We start from the raw sequence: 17756 nt of genomic DNA, 5'->3' as shown, positions 1-17756 counted from the left end.
AATTATTTTGCTGCAGGCTACAACATTCTAAGCAGTGTGTTGGGAGTTGACGGGAGGTGGGGATAACTCACCTGTACGAGCTTAGCAGAGCTGAGCCGCTGCAGCTTGTTGGGCTAGCCTTTGATGCAGACTGGTTGGACGGGTTCTGGATCTACAGAAGAACCGGTCTGACTGGGCTGTTGTGCCAACATATTCTGGTTTGATTCCATGTTCCACAGACGGCAGAAACCTGCCCAGCCAGTTAAATGAAAGGCATATTAGGTTATCCATTGCACACCTTATATAGCTTAGATGCAGCAGAACTCTTCCACACAGCAGTGGTGTCTAGCAAACTCTAGCATGGTCCAGAGAGGTGTCTCCCACTGATTACTGTGTAAGTTCATAGCTTCAGGGAAAGTCCGCAGTGAAACACCTTCTGCTTTTGACCAAGAGCAGAAGTTTTCTAAATAAATTGAAGGGTAAGTTAATATATTTTTTTATCTTTCTCAATTTTCTATGCACTTTTAGAAGGTTAAGAAATTAAGTTTAAGATGATATCTTTTTAACATGGTAATACCTGCATTGTACCTTTTATATAAATTTGCTTAAATATTGTTTTATAGTACTTGCATACATATATTTTCATTGATTTGTTTGAATAAAGACTACTTGCCATATAATACATTTTCTATACTTTTTTGGTAAGTCATGCATGGCTATGGTCATTAAGAAAGCTCGGTTGAATAATTTTGCTAAATATATTTCACCTATTAATGTAATGATTCATCTTAAGCCATCTACTCCTTTGATAATATACTATTATGTTTTACAGGCTGTTGCTATATGGTAACATTTTATATGGCAAATCTAATTGTGGATAAAATAATAACTGCCTTTTTAAGGCATTAAAAAAAAAAAAAACAGTGCTATTCTTCTTGGTGATCCTCAGCACATTAAAAGAACAATTCACAGCAAGTGAGGAGTGCGAAAAACAAAGATTGTGGAATCTGGTAACTGATTAACTATTGGAGCTCAAAAGCCCTTGCTGAGCTGAATAGAAAGGAATGAAGACAGGTTTTGTCATGCCTATTAGGTCTGAAAACCTTTTTAGGTTAAAGAATATTTGGATCTTCTTTTAGTTTATTTTTTAAAATAATTCTTTTACCTCTCTTTTCCACTGATCCAATTAATTTATTTTAGTAATTTGTGTCATTTAAAATGAAAGTTACCAATCCCTTTAGATTTATGTTGGCATACCAACCTACTCCTTAGTTATTAGTATTAGATTGAACTGAATGCACACATCTTCTGGGCAATTTAATATAACAGCTGATATACGAACTTTATCGTGGAATTAAAAATTACTTTTAAAAATAGATTTATACTAAATACTTTCCTCTCAAAGACTATCTGCAGATCATCATATGACTCACCTTGAACTGAGCAAGACTGATGCATTCTTTTCATTGTCCCTTTAGAGTCTTCACTTTGTCATTATTTTCAAATTCAAAGGCTATAAGAGTTTCTTCAGGATGATACTAAATAATTTTTTTTTTAAGTGTTTAAATGTTCAGATGAGATTCAGTTTTTGCAGGGAAACCTTTTCGATGCTTGCCTACTCCAAGGCAATTCTGCGTAAAGCTTCTGATATTCAGCTGAATTTACAAAAAGCTATGTAATGTTGAATCTGCAAAAGGAATGTGCTGATTCAGCAAAGCAAAAAATTAATTTTATTCAGCATAAACTGTAGTATGACAATTTTTGAAGACAATAGGGATCAAAAATTTCAGTTGATTGAATTTTTCTCTTTTAAATTAGTTTTCAGGCTAAATATAGATATATGTCAATAGTGTATACTTATACTGTTTCTGGTAAATATATTATACCTAGTAACTTAAAATTTTAAAATCTCACTATATTTATAATACAGAGCTTATTCTTTAAAGATAAACTTAATTTGGGATTCCAGCTTATTTACTAGGCATTTTTTATGTTTATGGTTTTGAGGAAAGCTATTTAGGAAGTAGATATATATTTCATATAAAATTTGTGGGTAAAATTTCAAGTCTAATGCTACATTTTGGAGAGGGATCTGCAGTTTTCACTTTAATGGAATTTTAATTTCAAATATATGATTTCCTATTAAATATGACTTTTATATATTTTCCATAAATTGATTACTTTAAAATATTGATACAGTGTGATACTTTGATTAAAATTAAGGATATACAGATTTATCAATCAAATTAGGAATCTGTGTATGCACATATATTTTATATAGCCCTACATTATCTGAGGGCCTAGGTCAAAAACTGTTCTAGTCATTTAATAACCTTTTTACTCTCTAAGTCTAGCTGGGGATGCATTCCTTTATCTTTATTGCTGGCCATACAGTTTCACACAATGACTCTTGTTGTCAACCATGCTAGCTTTCTTAACACCTATAACCTCCTTCTTTCCTGAATGTATTCATGGGTTTCCTATCAAAAGCCCTTAGAATCATGACATTTCTGAGCTAGAAGGACTCTTTCCAAATGACTGATGAATTCATTTTTTAGTTGAATGAAAAGCCCCAAAATGTAGCTGAATAACATAGTCTAAGGGTAGAGGTGGTACTAGACCATCCCAGCTTCCTGATACCAGCTCAGACTAATATTTTTTCACCACTCTACATTGATTCTTCTGAATACTACATAAAATCTACTCTGTGTTCTAAAAGATTCATAAAAAGGTAAAATTGTATAAGTTATGTTAAGGAGTATCTGCTGAACCAAGAAACTCTTTGCTTTGGTATTTTAATCTATTTAATTATTGCCCCTGAACTTTTTTTTGGTATAGTGGCCAAATTTATGGGATTGCCATTGGTAAGGAAGATGACTACCTCTTCAAACCCTAATCTCATAAGGCCATCACAAAATGTTGTATCAAACTGATGAGTATCTCACATTACTCCATCTTTATCCAGATTATTTGTGGATACTGCTGTCATTTTAAAACTTATTATTACTTTATACTGTCTCAACTGTTTATTTTCTTAGTATGTGTATAAGTCTATATGTATTTTTGTATTGTTTTAGTCACTCTTACATGGATACAGTTTAGGATTTGCCTAAGAAGGTTGTACTTCTAAAATTTGGTTAAAACTGACAAAAACATTTCAAAAAGTAGATGAAGCCCAGGATTACAGGACTCAAAACCCATCTTAGAGATGATAGAACCTGTTATATAAAGGGTGATATCTTAATACAGCGCTTTGTACACAAGCGCTCAAAAATGCTTTAAGTGTTTTTAACTTGAGGAATTCCAAGGTAATAGGACCACAGAAAGCTCAAGAAAAAAAGGCTGAAATTTTTCAATTCTGATTCTTCAAGGTAAAAGTTAATTCTCCTAAGCTCTTTATCTTTTCACAGGTAAAATCTTACCAGGCGGATGTTTCTAAATTTGGTAAATTTAGTTCAGTCCAAGTGGACTCTGGAAAAAACTTTGTTTCTTATCTTTATACTCAAGAGAAAAGGTAGTATATTGAAAAACATATGGGGTTTTGGCCCAAACTGAGATGGATTTGAATATTCACTCTACTACAAACTAGTTTACCCTTGGGAATTATTTAATGCTGAGTTCTCTTTTCTCCATCTGTAAATGAAGAAAATGGAAATCATTCTCTAAGAGTAGTTGGAAGAATCAAATGAGATATTGTATGTAAATACCTAGGGGAGTTTCTAGAACATAGTAGGTATAGCAGTCAATATTCTTCCCACCTTTTTAATAGAATATATAATAAATTTCAACAAATACCTTGAGTAAGAGAAGTCAAAGCTTTAACTTAGAATATACATTTTTGTCAGAGATAAAATTTAATCAGCAATCTTGGAAAATATTAAGATTTAATATTTTAATCTTGTTAAATCTAAAAAATTAAAAACCCATATAATTGAACCCAATTAAAGAATCATTTCAAAGACACCTTTGTTAAATGTATTTTGAGAGCAATATACCAATGTGATTAAAAGGCTTGGATAATTTTAAAAAATTCAGTCATCCTTACCAAGCTCCTCTGTCCATGGGATTTGCCAGGCAAGAGTACTGGAGTGGGTTGCCATTGCCTTCTCCGTTTACCAAAGGAAGGATGTGACAAAGATAGTGCAAATTATGCCTTACTCGTACCTAGTATCTGTTCTTCAAAGGCATTTTACATCTATTTATATATATCATTTAACACGACATCAGATTAGCTGGCCAAGGATTTCTATGTGTTCTAAGGATTGTGCTTTCTATTACTGATTGAATTATTTCTTCAGGGCTATAGAGTATGTTTTTTCCTCCAAAAGATTCTCTGATGAATTAATTTACTGTAGGTTAATATGAAATTATATTGCATTCCCTTGATAGTAGATAATGATAGGAAGAGTGTGTCCAAAACTGGATGTAAGAAGTAAGATACAATAGGATTCAACAGGTTCTAAAAATAATATTAAATTAGCCACAGATTGATAAACTGATTAGGAAATGGAGCCAATGAACAAAGTTCACTAATGAGATATCTCATCTCATCAGTCAGAAAGGAGTTCAGAATAGTATGATAAAACATTTTAAAAGCTTATCTAATGGAAGTTGGGTCAATTGACACATCTTCCAATGTGTGAAGAAGGAACAGGAAAGAGATTATGACTTGATATTAAAATCAACAAATAGATCCATTTTATAACACAAACTGATCTTACTGGGCCTTTGCAATCAATTTTAACTTCCTGAAAGATGTTTAACTGCTATACAAATAAGCTTTATGGGAACAATATAATTCAAATTTATATCCATGGTAAATGCATTAAACTGAAAAGCTCATGTGTATACCTAAAAACAAAAAAACCACTTCACCAATTTAGCCCACTAACTATACATTCTTACTAAAACTATTACATCCATAAGCAATTTAACCTTATATGACTATTCATTAAATTAGCATTTAATTTCCATTTAGTTTTCATACATTCAAAGTGGATATTACTCTAAACAATTGAAAAGCACACACGTAATTTTTAAATGTTTCTCTATAAATAGTTAATTTGAATAATACAGGACTAACAACCAAACTTGCTATGCATCAAAAACTAACTGGGAATTAGAGAATGGTATAGCTCATTATGTTAAAGACATATAGTTTTAAAAATAATCAGAAAACTATTAACTTAGAAATTATGTATTATTGACAAAGTGGAAATACAACTTACATGGAAAATTTTTTTTTCAAAGTTCTGTCTCCTAAGTCTATTCCCTTGAAGGTTCTGCATCTGTCTCTACAATGATTTAAATTAGGAATGAGAAACACTTCCAACGTGAAAATAGTTTAAACTGAATGAATTTCTTGAAATGAATAAATGAATCTTGAAACATTAAGAAATAAGGTTTTGATAACTTTAATAACATTAAGAAATAATGATTGATAACTTTCTGTAGCTTGCAGTATAATATTCATGGACATAGAGCAATATTACAGAGTTCTGTGATGAGGAAAAAATTTACATTTAACATATACAGATTTTCCTCAACTTATGATGATTCGTCAACTTAAGTCTCCATGAATCCACTGTAAACTGAAAATATCACAAGTCAAAAATGCGTTTAGGGACTTCCCTGGTAGTCCAGTGGTTGAGACTCTGCTTCCACTACACAAGTTCAATTCCTGGTTGGGGAACAAAGATCCCTCATGCTACATGGTGTGGCCAGAAAATAATTTAAAAAAAAATTTTTTTTAATGCATTTAATACACCTAACCTACTACACATCATTGCTTAGCCTAGGCTACCTTGAATATGCTCAAAATACTTAAAATAGCCTACAGGTGTGCAAAATCATCTAACACAAAGCCTATTTTATAATAGTGTTGAATATCTTAAATAATTTATTGAATACTGTACTGAAAGAGAAAAACAGAATGTTGGTCTGGGTATGGAATGGTTTAAGGCCACCGACTGTTTACCCTCATGATTACATGGTTGAATAGGAGCTGCGGCTCAAGACAGCTGCCCAGCATCATAAAGACAACATCATGCTGCATATTGCTAACTCGGGGAAAAGATCAAAATTCAGAATTAAAATTATGGCTTATACTGAATGCATATGGTTTTCACAACATTGTAAAGTCAAAAAATCATTAAGGTCAAATCATCTTAAGTCAAGGACCATCCATACAGGTCTACATTTGGAGGTCTTCTAACTGAAAGTAGCTGAAATGCACTCTGAGATCAAAGGATTATTTGCATTTTTGAAAATATTAATATTGTGATCAATTTTCAATCATATATTATAATAAGTGTGCATGTGTGCTCAGTCCTCAACTGTGCCCAACTCTTTGTGACCCCACGGACTGTAGCCCATCAGGCTCCTCTGTTCATGGGATTTCCCAGGCAAGAGTAACAGAGTGGGTTACCATTTCTTTCTCCAGAGGATATTCCCCACCTAAGGATCGAACTTCCATCTCTTACATCTCCTGCAATGGCAGGTGGATTCTTTACCACTGCACCACCGGGAAGCCCCCCAAATAAGTACTGAATGGTAAATACACATCTACATAGAAGTTCAGTGAGCCCTTATCTTCTGCTCTAGTACCTGTCCAAGAACTCGTTTGATGAAAGTTAAAAGAGATAAATGTTGCTCAGGAACAAGTATGTCTTTTAACTATAATATAGAACCAACCACTGGAACTGACTATTGGCCAGGAACCTGAACCCTGGACCTGGAAACTGGCAATAGGCCATTCAGCATGAAAAGCTGTTCAGTCCATTTCAGCACAACAATACCAACCTCTTTTCCCACAGTTTTACTTGTTAAGATGAATGACATGTCATTCTAGTTCCACCAGTAGGTGTAAATTAAACACATTAGTGTAAATTCAATTCTCAGCAGTTCCTTTGGTACCACAACAAACCACATGTTAATACTAAATGTTAAAACCAGAAGTCAGATGAGGGCTGTCAGGTTGGACTGGACAAACTGCTGGCACTGCCATGACTGGAGCGACCTGGGCCCAAGAGGAGTCCAGATCCATTACAGAATAAATATGGTAAAACTATTTTTTCGTTAGTTTAACAATATATGTTTAACTAATACACTGTACAACTAAAATGGATTGTTTGAGAAATGAGTATAGCAATTTCAAATGGAAAGTGAGGAACTTTAGCCTATTTTTGTCTGATGTATTTGATCCATTCCCACAAAACCTGAGCTGCACGGAAACCTGATCTTCTGTGAGAAAGGTATTTTCTAATAAACTACATTTCATTTCCTGAATTTGGCTGCCAGTTTTTAAAGAGCCAAACAGTCACAGAATGAACAATTAGTATGTACTCTATAAATACTTTTATGTCCAGCATTGATCTGAAGACTATTGTTTAAGTCTACATTGGTAAAACTATAAACCTTGCATCCTCAAATAACACTTATTACTGTAGTAAAACACAGAATTTTGAATACTACAAGTTTGTCTTGGACTATTCTCAATAGGGTCCGGTTACAAGAACTAATTCATTATAACATTTAATGTGATCCTGGAGCATGGCTCTGAAAAATATGTTAGATGAAGGCTCTAATCAAGTTCATTAAAAATAGAAAACTGAATAGCTAGTTATATGCTCTAATTGAGTAAATACCATATTTGTTTGCATAAGGATAGAAACTTAGCTTAGAGAAAATGAGGAAGAAATAGGTACAATTGAAAAAGAAATCTGATTAAAATCATATCCTCTTTTCATTTAATTTGAACTATGTCAGAATAGAATAATTATCTGAATTTTTTAAAAACAACTCTTTCTTAGAAAGTGGTTAAATTAGCTACTGAACTGAAAAAGGGAAACTAGACTGAAGAAGGCATTGAAATAAGAAAAAGTGGGAACATAAACTGCTGAACAAAGTCCAATAATAGCAGATACTATTTTAAAAAGGAGTTATCAAATGTACTCAGATCTTCACTAAATTAGCTCAAATCACAATCAACTTGATCCCAATGTTCCCTTTCCCAAGAAGCTGAATAGATCATAAATCTCTGTTAAATAAATGATTCCTTACAACAATCAATTTCTGAAATAAATGAATAAATTAGTTTCCCCTTTCCTTACAATTCTGCAGTTGGGCAGTTGTTAAAAACCCCCTAGAGAAGAGAATGGCTATTCACTTCAGTATTCTTGCCTGGAGAATTCCATGGACAGAGGAGTCTGGTGGGCTACAGTCCATATGGTCTCAAAGAGTCGGTCACGATCGAGTGACTAACACTTTAACACTTAGAATATAACAGAAATAATAATATAATAACTACCTGACTATTTAACTACCTGACTTATTTAAACTTAATCATTTGAATCAAGTAAGATATGTAATACCACTTAATAAATTATTATTTAATCCCTTCTATAGTTATAAATCTCTCACAATTTGCATACCAATTCAACAATTTCACTACAATTACATAACATTAGCAATTGGAAACATCTTTTTGATTAGCCACAGCTCTTAAATTTATCTATTATTAACAGTTTCTTATAGTATCTAAATACCTACATATAACCAGTCAGGCTTCCCTGATGGCTCAGTCAGTAAAGAGTCTGCCTGCAATGTGGGAGACCTGGGTTTGATCCCTGGATTGGGAAAATCTCTTGGAGGAGGGCATGGCAACCCACTCCAGTATTCTTGCCTGGAGAATCCCCATGGCCAGAGGAGCCTGGCAGGCTATAGTCCATGGGGTCTTCAAGAGTTGGACATGACTGAAGCACAGCACAACACGTATAACCATTCAGTCCTTAACAATCCTGTGAAATATCCAAGGTATGCATTATGATTGTCATATCACTGATAAACAACTGAGGCACAGATAGGTTAAATTACTTGCTTTAAAGAGGATTATAGTTAAAAATTATAATTCATTCAAAAAACTAGGTGGAGCTGCTGCTGATTTCCCACTATCAACCTATACAAATACATTGCACGCGTGCATGCTAAGTTGCTTCAGTTGTGTCCGACTCTTTGTGACCCTGTGGACTTAGCCCACCAGGCTCCTCTGTCACAGGGATTCTCCAGGCAAGAATACTGGAGTGGGTTGCCATGCCTTCCTCCAGGGTATCTTCCCAACCTGTGTCCCTCATATATCTGGCATTGGCAGGCAAATTCTTTACCACTAGCGTCACCTGGGAAGCCCACATAAATACATTATGGTACACTTACAGTTTCCACAACTCAGCGATTTTCCATAGCAGAACGTTTGCACATGCCTTCTGCCTAGAAAGCCTTCTACCACTCTGTTCCCAATAGGCAAGCTGCTTCAAACTTCTGTGATGTGTTCTCTAAGACGTTTCACAAATAATGTCTCATTTTTACAACAACCCTTTTGGACACAGTAAGAATGAGTATTCTCATTTTCCAGTTGAGGAAGTAAGACTTGACTAGGAATTATACAAATAACCTGAGGCAGGGCCAGAGCATAAATCCTGGTCACCTCTCAGCTCAGGACTCACACAGTAACACAGGCTGGGAATATGGCCATATGCCATCAATGACTGTAGAACAAGGCTACAGCTTTTTGGAGCACTTCCTACTCTGGTCCCTTCTGAGGTTACAACATAATTCAAGGCCCTTCAATCTATTTAGTTTTCAAATAGATTGAAAAATCTTACTACATGAAAAATCTAGCTAGGAAAGCTAGAATAAACACTTATCACTAATTCCATTAGAAATCAATTTATATTCCTCTTTCAAATGTCCACGTCTATTGTAAGCCAAGTGAAAGAACACATGTGCCAAGAAATAAAATTGTTTTTGCAAAACAGTCTTTAAAAACTGAGATAAAAGTGCTTCACTCCTACCCTGACCAAGAGAACCCTGTTTATTTTCCTTTTTCTCAATGAGACTTAAATTGCTATCAAATTTAAAAGTCCTTTTAGTAAACTCATATCATGTAAATCTTTCTGAAGTAAATAGAAAAATGCACTGGAACTGTAAATTAGCATTTAGGTAATAATAATTTCTGAATAATTTTTCAGAAACTTTATTTGGTTATTTTCTCAAAACTATTTTCTAAATTAAAAACAGAAAAGCACAGAGTAAGTTTCATATAGAGTCTATTATTCAAAAATAGCAGAGTGTACTGAAAAGATCATAGATAAAGGACTCATGTCCAGAAAACTTTGGAATCTTGGGTCAACTTATCTACCAGTTTGTACATATAGTGCTAGTCACGCCACCTAATTTATCAACTTCTCTGAAAAGATGAAAACTGCACCTGTTCTACCTTTATGACATAATTATTTTTAGGTTCAAAAGAGAAGATAAGTAGGAACAGTACTTTGTATTTTTATCATCATAAACTTTTCTTAAATCCATTTTCTAACAGAATTAAATAAACCACTTCTCAACTAATGGGAATTTCAAAGTACTATCAATAAATCAAAAAGTGTAATTCTTTTATGGCTTACATTATCTATATCACAATATTCTTTAAAACAAGTTTAGATAGATCTGTATATAGTTGAGAAGGAAATATTCCTGCCAACAAAGGGTCATTTGAATCTTCCCTTTTTTATTATGCTATATTTCAAATTCCCTAAACCTTCTGACCATTTGACTTATCACTCAAACCAGGATATTTTTTAGAGTAAATGGGAGCCCTGTTAATAGCTAAGCCAGAAGAATAGACATTAACCAGAACTGTTGATGGTAAGCCAGGCATATGAGCATTGTATATAAGAAGTGTACTAAATTTGGGAAGAGGAATTCTATCTATCCTAAATAGCCTGCAAAAACAAATTGTCCTAAAGGGTGAGAAGTGAATTAAAACATAATTTAATTTCACTTTTCATTTATAATAGTTCAGATTATAACTTATAAAATTTAAAAGTATTGGCTAAAACTGAAGGTCTCTAAGAGCTGAATTTTGAACATAAAACATTTTTGGAATGGTAACAATCAAAGCTTCCTTAACCTATGACTAACACATGGATTAGGAAAAGGAAAAAGACATTATTTTTTTTAAAGTCTATTTTTCTCAAACATAGTTAGAATAGGGAAAATATGTGGGGGGGAGTCAGCCAGTGTGTTTGAAGACATATCTGTAATTTGTGAGGCATGAACACATTAAAGGTCACAACTATTTGCCATCAGTGAATAAATTCACCAGTTTACTGATGTGAATCATTATATTTTTAGTGGACAAAGCAATGACTATTAAATGTGCTTGCTCTTTTGAACCTATCAAGGAATGCTTTAATTAATAGACTCCAAGTGTCAGTGATTTGTTCCTACAGTTCATATTATTTTCCACTTACATTACTGTAAATAAGTATTGTTCCCACAGCTGCCATCATGGTAGCATTACACACACACACACACACACACACATATATATACACACACATTATATACGTATATATATATTTGTATTTTTATCATCATAAACTTTTCATAAATATATGTGTGTATATATATATGTGTGTATAAATTATACATAAATATGTGCGTGTGTGTATATATCCACACACAGGACAATGTTGTATAGAACAACATCTGCTGAATTAAATATTAGTTTTTCAAGATTCCGAAAATACAATCCATTTGTATTTTGATCTCTATAGATCACCCTACAGTCTTAGTGATCACTCTTAAATTCTTTTATCATCTCTGTAGCAGTTGCGCTCTGAGGTTCTTACAAATGTCAGTGTTAAAAAAAGGGTCTAAGGCCTATCCAACAAAATTTCTGGGCTTTATAAATCCGTATGCAGAGATATAAAATATTGCCCAAGCAGCCACTATATAGAAACAGATGATCTGGAAGAAAAAGACACCCCTTTCCTTTGACAATAAATCACTTTGCAGTACCAGATCATAAACATTCTTGATCAGCCCACCATCATTTAAACCTATGCCAACAGGCAAGCACATGGTATACTGTATAAGACTATCAAGTATAAAGAGATAGTTCCAAAATTGGGAAAATTATGTATCTAATAAAACTTTGCCCATTGCTGATGTGAAATGAAGTAGCTAAGTACTTAAAAACACAAACAACTTTAATAGCTTATCATGGGAAATGAAGATGCTCTATGTAGCCATAGTGATAATCAAAATAAATAAAGCTTCTTTACCAAAATAAAGTTGGAAGTTGGCTAGACTAATGAAGCTAATTTTTCTAATTAGAAAGCAATGTATAATCTTTAATGTCTGTTATAAGCACTTTAATGACCACCTAAGACTATCAAAATAAAAACTATGATACTGACATCCTCCATGAATGTTAAATATATCTTTAAAACAATTACAAAACTGCTCAACCTAACTGGAATCTTGGCACCATCCACTCAAATCATGAAACATTTTGGCACTTGGGGCAAGATCACTAATTGATGTATACCCCTACCCCCAAACAACAGTTCATAATTACTGTAAACAACTTTTTAAAAATTAAATCAAGTGTTCATTTAGGTTGACATAAATTTTGACAGTTAACATAATTTTCTATTATGTTAATACTTCTCTCCCCTCTTACCTCTCTTATTATACTTAACCTCATTATTTTTATCTCTCTCTGTCTTATTATCTCCTTTGTTTTGCTCTTGAAAATAGTTCTGACTCTAGGGATACAGCTCACCCCTAGTATTGTGTGTTCACGTTAGAAGTGCTGGACTTTATTGTAAACAATCATAATGGGTTTAATCACTAAATTTTTTGCCTGGGGATACAGGCCTCAGTGCTGGGAGGGGAGGAGAAGATGATGTATAGAGAGGGAGAAGAGATGGGAAATGGCCAGAACAAATAGCAGAAATAGACTATGAATCAGCTCCATCCTGATTCATCAGGTAAACCATAGAACCTCATTTATTCATTATATATGATAGTCTTGGGCTATCCAATATGGTAGCCACTAGCCACATGTGGCTTTGAGCACTTGGAATGTGGCTAACCCAAATTAAATGTCCTATAACAGTAAAAGACACATCAGGTTTTGAAGACTCAAATTAATGAAGAAAATTAATGTAAAAGGTCTCATTCATAAATTTGTACATGGATTACATGCTGAAATAATATTTTAGACAAACTAGGTTAAACAAAATATATTAAGTTAATCTCACCTGCTGTATTTTACCTTTTTAAATGTGGCTACTAGAAAATTTTAAATCATATATGTGGCTTTATTAGATAGTACTGTGCTAAGACTGGAGAAGGGATAGGCTACCCACTCCAGTATTCATGGGCTTCTCTGGTGGCTCACACAGTAAAGAATCCAACTGCAATGTGGAAGACATGGATTTGATCCTTGGGTTGGGAAGACTCCCTGGAAGAGGTCATGGCAACCAACTCCTGTATTCTTGCCTGGAGAATCCCCGTGGACAGAGGAGCCTGACAGGCTATATAGTCCCTGGGGTCACAAAGAGTCGGACACAACTGAGCAACTAAGCACACACACACACACACACACACACACACACACAAGACTTTCTGGTAAGAACTAGGAATACTGAGAAGAATAAAGAAAGCACAGTCTCTGCTATCAAGGAACCTCTTGCAGTCTAGTTGGGTAAAAGCTTTAAAAATAATTACAATATAATGGAATTAAATGCAGTGATAAAATACATACAAAGAGGAGTATGGGAGAATGAGGAGGGCTATTAAAGGAAGAGGGTAGGAAGGAGCAGTGATGAGAGACCTTAAGGTAGTCTCCTGGAAGCTGCACTGCCTGAGCTAAGTCTTTAAAGGCTAGGTAGAAATATAAAGTATCTGGGTGGAAGTCATTTCAAGAGAAGAGGGTTATATGAACCAAGACAAAGAAATAGCAAGGAGCTGGAAGGAGGAATATAAGCAGTCTCCCTAGTTGGAAGGCATCACCGACTCAATGGACGTGAATTTGAGCAAACACCAGGAGACAGTGAAGGACAAGGAAGCCTGGCGAGCTGCAGTCCATGGGGTCATACAAAGTCAGACACAACTTAGCCACTGAACAACAACAACAACCTGTTTTAGAGGGAAAGAATGATGTGGTGGTTAGAGGTGCAAGGTTAAGAGGGACTTCTTTGACATTTTTTTAAATTGTCAATTTTATTTTTTTTTAATATTTATTATTTATTTATTTGGTTATGTTGGGTCTTAGTTGCGGCACTTAAGATCTTCAATTCTTGTTGAAGCATGTGGGATCTATTTCCCTGACCAGGGATTGAACCCAGGCCCCCTGCACTACAAGCGTGGAGTCTTAGCCACTGGACCACCAGGGAAGTCCCCGGGATTGAATTTTAATCTTTAGGTAATAGGGAGTTTCTGAAGGGTTTTAAGCAAGGGAGTGCCAAGATCAGAAACAATAGTTGGGTTCTCTGGCAGCTGTGTGGAAACGACATTTAGGAGCAAGACTGGAAGCACGGTCTAGGTAAGAAATATCAGAGCCCAAGCTAGGGCTATAAGAGTGAGGAGGAAAGGAAAGCACTAGTTCAGGACTCTATTTAGAAGATAACATCAGTAGAATACAGTAATTGACCTGTCCTGATTCCATAGAAAGGGAGTTGCTATTATTCTCAAGTGATGGAAAGACCTTGGAATGTCTTAAGCAGGGGAGTGTCATGTTCTGACTTAGGTTTTAAAGAATCATTCTGACTGCTATTGCTGAATACACTGTAAAGGGAAAACAGCGTAAGTAGAAAGATAGATGACACTGTAAAGGGAAAACAGCGTAAGTAGAAAGATAGTTGTTTTTTTTAAAGGAAGGCTATTGCTGCACAGGTGGCTCAGTCGTTAAGAATCCACCTGCAATACAGGTAGGTTCAATCGCTGGGTCAGGAAGAGCCGCTGGAGAAGGGCATGGCAACCCACTCCAGTATTCTTGCCTGAGATATCCCATGGACAGAGGTACCTGGCAGCTTATAGTCCTTGGGGTTGCAGAGTCAGACATGAGTTAGCAACTGAGTATGTATTGCTTTAGAAAATGCTTGAGATGATGGTGGAGAGGCCCAGATTGGATACAGACAAGGTGATGAGAAGCAATTGGATTAGGGTTGCAATTTCACTGCAAAATGGTATTGCCTAATTCAGAGTTGAGAAAGGAAAAAGAAAGTTCAGGAAGATCACACTTGTAGAGACTAACTGTCTTGTTTAACCAGGAGGTGAAGGTGTTAGCTGAGAGTGAGTACTCTGTAGAGGCTTGAGGAAAACAGTGAAGGTTTGGAAGACAGCAAAGGAAACAGAAGGAACTGAATAAAGGCTACCTGAGAGATTAACTGGTGCCCTATATGAGGTCTGAAACCATGTAATTTTAGTGATGTCAGTCTAATCTGTTATGTGATTTTTCCTTCACAACCCTCAACTACCCAGCTATAGGAGTTAAGCAGATTGTAGAATGAATCAACAAAGAGTTTCAGTTGTAAAACGGCTTGAGTTAGATGACTCCAGGGCTTCCCTGATGGCTCAGTGGTAAAGAATCCACCTGTAATGCAGGAAATACAGGTTGCATCCCTGGAAGATCCCCTGGAGGAGGAAATGGCAACCTGCTCCAGTATTCTTGCCTGAGAAATCCCATGGACAGAGGAACCTGGCAGGCTACAGTTCTTCGGGTTGCAGAGTCAGACATGACTTAGCAACTGAGCCTGCATGAGATGACTTCAAAATCTACAGTTTCAAAAGTGTACACGTCTAAGAATCCTAGAGTTTTTAGTGCGTGATTTTTCTTATTTCGATTAAATGTACATATATGATTTAACCACGTTCAGTTCAGTTCAGTCGCTCAGTCGTGTCCGACTCTTTGCGACCCCTTTACACACTTTAAAAATCAAGCATCCTAAGTGCCTCTAATAGATTATACATATGCTAAGTCACTTCAGTCGTGTCCGACTCTGTGCGATCCCATAGACGGCAGGCCACCAGGCTCCCCCATCCCTGGGATTCTCCAGGCAAGAACACTGGAGTGGTTTGCCATTTCCTTCTCCAATGCATGAAAGTGAAAAGTGAAAGTGAAGTCGCTCAGTCGTGTCCGACTCTTAGCGACCCCATGGACTGCAGCCCACCAGGCTCCTCCATCCATGGGATTTTCCAGGCAAGAGTAGGACGTTAAACTCCCAGACCTCAAGGGGGCAGTGCTGGGCGTGAGGTCGCTAGAATCCTAATTTCTGTTGCTCTGGGTGGAAGCAGTCTGATCGGTTTTACAATAGATAATACAAGTATTCATTTCCCAGGTACCCAATAAGCTTGGAAAGCATTGTTTTAAGCCATAAAATTTGTGAAACGCAAATACTACAAAGAGTTCAAGTATCTGCTTCTCTGTTAAAGAAGTTTTCTCAGAGATCTTCAGGATTTCGTAATTTATTCCACCATGCGGGTCTTAAAGCTCCTTATTGTAGGCAAAGATCTAGAGTATGCCCACTGTTTCCACCGTTAAAGTTATTATCATAAAATTCCATAATGAGAATCTAAGGATTTTGAATGGATTCAAAGATACTCTCTGCTTAAATAAAAAGAGGAATCCCTCAACGGATGCCCAATTCATTCATATTTACACGGAGGTTGCCTCTCTGGCAGGTACTGAGTTAGTTTCTGGTGATTAAAAAAAAAGTGAACAGGATGTGGTTTTGATCTTAGGAAGCTTAAGAGTCTGGTGGAGAGACAGAATTAAATAATGAAAACTGTAATAAGTGTCAGTAGTACAGGGTGCTGTAAGAGGACCTAATCAAAAAGATTAAAACAAGATAAAATTTGGAAATGAATGAGAGTTGCTTTAACAGGGTAATGAATGTTCAGCAGCCCCAAAAGCATTTGCTAGCATGCTACAGAAACGTCCTGTTATGCTCACTCGCAAGGAGTAAGCCGCGATATTCATCCCTTATGACTGGGAAAGAATGAGAAAATTACCTTTACGTTTTATACCTATGATTTCCTAAATACAACTTTTTTTGTTTTTTTGTGTGTTTTTTTTACAACTTAACTTTTTTAAGTTTATTATGTTATCCTCTGTGTTCCTCCCAGGTCTTATAAGTGTTAAAGTACTTAACTAGTTTAAAAGATATTGTGATTCTTGCCTATTCTGCTTATTTTCTTCACCTTTATTTATAGAATTTCTGATACTAAAAACGCTTCTTTTGGAAACCAAATAGGAAAACATACTAACAATTTCAATGTTTACAAACAAGCACCGACAGAAAACGTCGACTTAAAAAGATTATCTAACAGCATGTTCATGTTGTTCCAATAAACAATGCGGAACTTCTGATTCCGTCTCATTCCAGGTTCGTCAGAAACCGTCTTGAACCTGAGCATAATATACACTGCGTTTATTTTGCTACACGGCCTCGCCACCCAGTCCTGTCACGTCGCATCACTAGACTGTAGGTAAGAGCTACGTGGCGGAGAGCGACGTTAGACTGATACGTGTCCCTTAACTCAATTACCTTTAACTTTCCATTTGGTACAGACCAAACATGCTTTCCCAGAAACGGACTTAAGTCCGACGTATCTGAATATGCCTCAGGAGAACTCGAAGCTCCGCAGTCAGAACAGCGTGAGCTTTCTCCGGGGTATCTCAAAATCGCTGTGGCGGCCGCCAGCTCTTGGAGCCCCTTCCGACCGCTCGGAGGCGGCGCGCCACTTCGCCAGTCACCGCCCACGGTGGTGGGACTGCTCGCCGACCCGCACCCAACCTGGGAGCGACGCCTCACACCGCCGAGAGAGGAGGAGGAAGGGGCGTGACGTCGCGGGAACTCCCACGCGACGTTGCGTGACGTCACGCGAGGCCCGGGCGGGGCGAGCGGGGTTGGCAGCCCTCGGGCCCT

General features: G+C 36.1%; 1 protein-coding gene across 2 annotated transcripts in view; it reads left to right on the top strand.

The window, feature by feature from the left end:
• Positions 1–223: 223 nt before the first annotated feature.
• RBBP8 (RB binding protein 8, endonuclease) overlaps positions 224–17756 on the top strand; it is an 81921-nt gene continuing 64388 nt past the window's right edge. The window contains exons 1-2 of one of the 2 annotated variants that reach the window (XM_055558946.1): positions 224–458; positions 17214–17316. The gene's annotated coding sequence lies outside the window, so the exon portion shown is untranslated. Of the gene's footprint in view, positions 459–16990; positions 17317–17756 lie in introns of those variants that run through there. The other variant, XM_055558947.1, reaches the window with a different exon arrangement.

The sequence above is a fragment of the Bubalus kerabau genome, chromosome 21, assembly GCF_029407905.1.
Source record: "Bubalus kerabau isolate K-KA32 ecotype Philippines breed swamp buffalo chromosome 21, PCC_UOA_SB_1v2, whole genome shotgun sequence".
In the NCBI taxonomy this organism is placed as follows: domain Eukaryota; kingdom Metazoa; phylum Chordata; class Mammalia; order Artiodactyla; family Bovidae; genus Bubalus; species Bubalus kerabau.
The sequence above is the reverse complement of the archived record's forward strand: the minus strand, read 5'-3'. Positions and strand labels throughout refer to the sequence as shown.